The sequence below is a fragment of the Cucurbita moschata genome, unplaced genomic scaffold, assembly GCF_002738365.1.
Source record: "Cucurbita moschata cultivar Rifu unplaced genomic scaffold, Cmos_1.0 Cmo_Scf00005, whole genome shotgun sequence".
Lineage (NCBI taxonomy): Eukaryota > Viridiplantae > Streptophyta > Magnoliopsida > Cucurbitales > Cucurbitaceae > Cucurbita > Cucurbita moschata.
In genome coordinates, this window is record NW_019268521.1 from 2,211,352 (window position 1) to 2,218,733 (window position 7,382).

Here is a 7,382-nt window from a genome sequence, read left to right on the forward strand (position 1 = left end):
TTTTTTTTTTTTTTTTTTTTTTGTTTAAAACTAATTTCTTTGAGTTTTTGAAGTTTAATAATTAGAGTATGAGATCGAATCATCGATATTTAAAATGATAATTATGTATTTATTTACTGAGCTATGTTCAAATTGGTTTCACTAGTTTATCACTAATTTTTTCGAATTTTTAAAGTTTAATAATTGGAGGAGTAAGAGATCGAAGCATTAATGTATTTATTTACTGAACTATGTTCAAATTGGTTTCACTAGTTTATCACTCATTTCTTCAAGTTTTTAAAATTTAATAATTGTAGAAGTAAGAGATCAAACATCGATATTTAGAATGATAATGATGTATTTATTCACTGAACTATGTTCGAATTGGTTTCACGTTAAAATTTTAGCCTCTAATGTTAAAAGGTGGAAAAAATAAAATGTTGGTATATTTTAAAGAAAAAAAATCAATTTTTACTTATAAACTCAAGAGGGAGAAGAGAGAAGAGGGAGTTAATTTAGTTCAACAGTTGTTAGTTAGAAATCGAGTCATGGATTCCCAGTGACAATTAACATGTTATTTACTGAGTTATGTTCAAATTGACTCAACTTTTACCACGAGTTAAAAAAAACGAAAGAAAATACTCGACACCTACTAATACATAAAGAATAAATTTTTACCTTAAATTGATTGAACTTTATTTATCAATAATTAAAATGTTACCGTAAAAATAACGTATGATTTAGATTCATCTCATGGTCGTTTAATTTTATGAGACTGGTCTCGCGGTAATATTTAACTTTTAAAAAGTAGTTTAAAATAACAGTAAAAAGTAAAAATAATGTTTGGTTGGATTAAAAAAAAAAGTAATTAATAAATGAGAAAATTAATATGGTTGCTTACTTAGAAGACAATGCCACCTCAAAAAAGAAATAAATTTTCTATAATAATATATTAAAGACAAAATTCCCTCACCTAATAATTGATTGATTAAATTTTTAAGAAAATTACAATTATTATTATTACTATTATTATTATTATATTTAATACAAAAGGAGGCCATTAATTACTTTATAATTAGATTAATATTTGTATTAATTAAATAAATAATAATTACCTTTCTCTAATGGCGATGAGGAAGAAGTTGTTGGTATCTCAATTCATTTTTTGGTGCTCAGCTGCAACTCTTTACAAGCCTTCTTCTTTAACCTATCTCTCTCGATTGAGTAGTACGTGCTCGAGTTTTGAAATTTGTCAACGTCGATATAGTTTGATCGGTAAAAACCCTTATAGCTTCGATTGAGATTTTAGGGTTTTGAATTTTTTATCCTCACGTGTTATTGATGTGAAGAAAAATCACTGAGGTTTTGTCAACTTGAGCATAGTTCAATTAGTTAAAGTATCATAACATCGACTAAGACGTTTGAAAGATCCCTATCACACATCTCGGTCGTAAATACTCGAGCCTTTGAAATTTGGGTAACTTGAAAATATAGTTCAGCTCGTTTAGGTATTATAATATCGATTAGAAGTTCAAATCTCCATCCTCAAAAGTTGATAAACTCTCTCGATTTTGTAGAACATGCTCGGACTTTTGGAATAACTTGACGATTTGAATATCATTCAACAACTGGCTACCGACGTCAAATATTCAGATCTTTTCGAAGTTTTATTCTCCGAATATTGCACAACACAATAGAATTTTCTTAAGAAAATATTACACCAAAAAGTGATAGCCTCGAAGAACGAGTCTATAACTTTTGTTTCAACCGTCCAAGCTACAAACACTTGAAACCCAGTATACGAACTCTTGTTATGCGAGTCATATAAAGTTTCGAGACTGTGCTTTTCTGTAATTGGGGTCGGGAAGAGAATTCAGTGTGATTATAATTCATTCATGTAGACATCATTATTTCTCCAACCTCGGTGTTTATCCCGTGAATTAACTTATTTGCTTATTCCATATTCCGGCACTAGAACAAGCTACTTTTCTCGATACTCACGTAGCTACGATCAATCGAAATGAACATAACCCGAAAAAAATGTTTTTTTTTTAAACAATTGAATCTGCCGACACTACATATGAAACTCAAAAGACATTGACTTGTGTCCTTATTTAAAAGCATTAGCTACACCTTTCTTCACCAAAAGGAACAAAGACAACGACAGATCCCTAATGTCCTATTCTCTTTGATGTTAATGGATGCCCTTTTTAATATTCCAAAATTAAAATTAATTCCTTTTTTTTTTTTAATTGTCGGTGCTAATTATTATTAATCAAGCCCTTTTCTGTAATTTCATAAATATTTTTAAAAAAATTATAGTCTATGATCATGTTTCTTCAAAATTTATAAGATTGGATTTTACCAAAATGCCCATAATGAGCTGCAAAATATATATAAAAGAAATAATGTGAATTTAATTAACTAAATGTATTAATTAATCATTTATTCGAGTTCTCGATTTAAATATTTGTTGTTATTTTAATATGGTTAAATTAATAAAAAAAATATTTATAAACTTTATACCTTATCTAAAAAAAATATTCTTCAACTTTCAAAAATACTCTTTTTTTTTTTTTTTAGAAAATACCCTTTATTTTTTTTTTTCTCGAGGAATTTTAAGAGTATTAATGTTATTTTTTAAATTTTATGGGAGTTTTTTTTTTAAAAAAAAAAACAACAACAACAACACTCGTGGGCCTGTGAGCTACCATGTGACTCATACACGTGTCACAGTGTGGGCGAGCGTGTCGAGACGAGTGTCTCGGGCGACTTTCTTTAAAATGGGTTTTTCAAGGACAGTATTGGGCAACACGTGTGTGCCGGTATTGTGCCCCAGCTCGCGAGTTGGAGGTTGCTACATACACCCGTTATCCGGCACGGTATCCGTAAATAACATAGTATGGGCATGTGAGGGCCAGTGCCTCGATAGAATTTGAATGGATGGATGGATGTTCGGGAAGTCCTGATGAGATGAGCGACATGCGGGCTCGTTCTCGACGGCATGACTAAGTGAGTTGTGATGACCGACGACACCCTGAGACTCGGGAATATGTCAAGACATATGGGTCGTGTCGATGGAGATCAAGATGGCAAGATGAGACGCGATGGTGCATTGAAAGACCTTGGCCCCAAGCAGAGGCAAGATTGAGCCGAGTGAATTGGCCTAGTATAGAGGCAAGTCAGATGTGTCGCAGACGATTGAACATGCACGCGCAGGCGGCGTGTGTGGTCGAATAAACTTGGATTCCGCATAAGTGATGTTTGATTGGCGAAGACAAACCTCGCCTAAGGTCTGACGAAGCCACAAAGCCGGGACGAAAAACATATATGGGGCTTAGTTCCCATGTAGGACCGTGACAACTGAAATCCTTTGAAAGTTCAAAGGTATTTTTAAAACAAATTATTAATTATTTATGTATGGGGCAAGATCGAATCTTTGACCTTTCTTAATCGAGAGAATAGTATATGTCTTAACCAGTTCAATTATATACGTTAAAATTAAAAAATAAAATGAAATGATATAAAAATTATAATGGTGATTAGATTAATAATGATTAGGGCTTAATAAGATAAGAAGTTGACCTAATTTGCTGCAGCTTCAAGCATTGCAGATTACAGGTCCCAAAAATGCCTATTTTTTTAGGGCCTTTTTCAACCTAGGGTTGGTGTTTTATTATTATTATTATTATTATTATTATTATTATTTTATTTTTTATTATTTTTATTATATAATAATAATAATGAATGCAAAACATAATAGGGAAAAACAATGGACTTGACTATAAATGTATACATTCATATATTAAATATTTTGCAATTTAAACAAAACCCTAAATGTCGTTTTAGGTATCTATGACGGGTTTTTTTGAATTTAAATATCTGAAATATCGTTCACTGTTGTTAAATGAGTTTCGGATACGTATGACGAATTTTCTTGAATTTAAATATCTGAAGTGTTGCTCGTTGCTGTTGAATGAGTTTCAGATACTTATGATGAATTTTCTTGAATTTAAATGTCTGAAGTGTTATTCTCTGCTGTTTAATGAGTTTCAGATACTTCTAACGGGTTTTCTTGAGCTTTCAAATACTTTTGATGGGTTTTCTTGAATTGATATGTCTGAAATGTCATCCGTTGTTGTTGGATACTTAGGACGGGTTTTATTGAATTTATAATATGAAATGAGTTTTTAGATAATTACTATGGATTTTTTTAATTTGAATATCAAATTAATTTCACAATATTAGTTGAAAATGAAAAAAAAAATCAACCCATTTGAGCTGAGACAATGATAGAAAAAAAAAATAAAAAAATTTGTGATGATATATATATATATATATATAATTGTAGAAATATTTAAAAAAAATTGTCACAATTTGAAAATGTCAAAATAAATAAATAATTAAATAAATAAAAGAGATGCCAAGACTCCATCGAACAATTTACAAGGTCGTCAGTCTTTTTCTATTTCTCTTAAATAGTTTTTTTTTTAATAAAAAAAATTAAATTTATAGAGAAAATAATAATTATGTACTAAAGAGAGAGGAAATTATGAACATTATCAATGTCAATTAATGACTAAGTCATAAATATATTAAATTTAAATTAGAAAATAAAAAGAGAAAAGTCATAAATATAAATTCTTATATTTTATAATAATTATTGGCTTACTCATTTTTAATTATAAATAAAGTCAATATCAACACTTTTTATATTTTATTTTAAGGTATTAATTCACCACTGTTTTATCAAGTCAATTAATATTTAAATAATTAATTATTAAATGCTATTCAGGGAATTTTTAAAATAAAATAAGGGAAGAATAATAAATTTAATAAAATAAAGGAAGAGTAATAATAAATTTAATAAAATAAAGGAAGCGTAATAAATTAATATGAAGAAAATAAAATAAAATAAAGGAAGAGTAATAAATTTAATAAAATAAAGGAAGAGTAATAAATTAATATGAGGAAAATTGGAAGCATTAGGATTGGCCCGATTGGATCTGGCCCAAACCCACTTCTGGAAAAAGGGGGTAAAAAAAAGTAGAGGAAATGGAGATGCTGGGCATCGATCCCTGTACCTCCAGCATGCATAGCGAGCGCTCTACCATCTGAGCTACATCTCCATTATTATTTTGGGCTTTAGACAAAATAAATTTTTTATATAATAAAATATGAGGATGAATTCGATCATATTTATTGGGCCGACCCTAAACGATGAGGATGAATTCGAAGCCCAGACCCTAAACGGAAGCCCAAACCCACTTCTGGAAAGAGGATAAAAAAGGGAGAGAAAATGGAGATGCGGGGTATCGATCCCCGTACCTCTCGCATGCTAAGCGAGCGCTCTACCATCTGAGCTACATCCCCATTGATGAACGTCTCAGTATATATAGATATATATTATAATTAATTTTTAGCTTTTATTTTTGGTACAAACCCGACAAACTAAATTAATAAAAATACCCTTAAAATTCTAAATTGTTGAATTAAAATTTTGTTAAAAAAATCGACATTGTGTAGCTCATAGTGTTTGATAGAAAATCTAAGGTCGTGCATTCGACGACCGACAATAGTGTCAACATGAACACTGTTCAATTTATTAAAATATATATCATCGACCAAAACATTAGCCTTACAATAACATGATATAAAAGGAAAAAAAAAACTCAATTGAATATGCAATGTAGTTGTCAACGTTCGACTAAAATACAGTATTATTGAGAGCTAGGAATTCAAATTCTCGACTCACATGACTAAAAAAAATATTTATTAAACATTTTTAAAAATTATTAAAAAAAATTCATTTTTTAAAAATCAATTTGAGATATTTAAATTTTCTTTAACGAGAAACGACGAAAATTCAATTGTAATAAATAAAATATTTTATAAAGTTGAAATTTGGAGTACCCAATAGGCTTCCGGTTTCCGGTTTCGGGTTTCGGGTTTCGGGTTCCCACGTTGGGGCGGTATATTCAAAATTGACCAATTGGAGACTTTTTTAAAAATGGCGGGCCCACATCGAAAACGCCCTTTCCATGTGGATGCCTTTTTTCATACATTTTTTTAAAATAATAATTTAATTTAGAAAACGACCAATTTGTGTGTAGTTGGAGTGAATAAAATATATCATATTGACTTGAAAAAAAAAAATCATAAATTCCAATTTTTTTTTTCTTTTTACATATTTTTTTTTAACTAATCGATGATTTGAGCTATGTTCATATTGATTTGACTTTTTTTAAGGAATTAATTATATCTCTAATTTTATATAAGTTCACTAAATATATTGTCGTATAACTTTAACTTAAATTAATAAAAATATCTTTAAATTTTTATACCGAACCAAATTAAAAAGAAGAAATAAAGAAGGATCGAACAAAACACCCAATTAACGGATGAAAATATTCATTTAGTTGTTAATCAAAAAATCTTAAAATTTAAAAAATTATAATAAGAAGAAAAAAATAAATTTTAATTTCCATATGAAATGAGAGCGAATGAATTTTAATAACAAAAAAATTGTTTATAAACGAGAAAATATTCAAACCTATATACAAAATCAAGGAAGGTAAAAACTCGATACCTACTGTAACGGTCTAGATCCACCACTAGCAGATATTGTTTTATTTGGGTTTTCCTTTTTAGGCTTTATAAGGAGTGGTTTATTCTCCTCCCCAATCAATGTGGGACATCACACCTACAAAAACATGGTAAGAACCGTAATAACTAATAAGAATCTTGCAAAAAAAAATAAATAAATAATTTCGTCGAAGTAAGTATACTGACTCGTAATGTCTATTGTTGTATCTATTATAGTTTGATGTATTTTGTGTTGAGGTAAGAGGTTGGAATATAAAAATTTAAAATAAAAAAGTGGATTTAATGGCAAAATTTAGTTGAAGAATTTTGAGGAAGGAAATGGAAATGTCTGATTTGAAATCTCCACGAATTTAGATTGAGAAGTTTTAGAGAAAACGAATTGAATAAAATCAATACCACCGTTGAATGTGGTCTCGTTTTCCGCGCCTTGTGTTCAAAAAAACTCTCCAACAACCAAATTTCGCCTTCTTTCCAACGCGTTTGGTCAAATGTTTCCAGCGTCGGCGAATCCTCCGACCTTCTTTTGGTGGATTTGGTCAGAATCGGAGTCCCATTGGAGGCCTTTCCAATGCGTCTGTTGCTCTTGATTATCATCGATTCGTCTTTTGTAAGGGGGCTTTCATCGCTCTTATTTTGTCGATCTTTTCGTTAAATATGGAATCGCCTCCTTGGCTGCTTGCGTTATCCGATTGTTTCTGGAATTTGTTTGAATGATTGGAATCGATCATCGTCGAGCTCTGTTTTGCGATTTTTTTTTTTTTTTTTTTTTTTTTTTTTTTTTTTTTTTTTTTTTTTTT

At 29.7% G+C, this 7,382-nt stretch overlaps 1 non-coding gene across 1 annotated transcript; it reads right to left on the reverse strand.

The window, feature by feature from the left end:
* Nucleotides 1-5,279: 5,279 nt before the first annotated feature.
* Nucleotides 5,280-5,352, reverse strand: TRNAA-AGC. The gene has a single exon. It is a non-coding gene; the product is annotated as a tRNA-Ala (tRNA).
* Between the last annotated feature and the right edge of the window lie 2,030 nt (nt 5,353-7,382).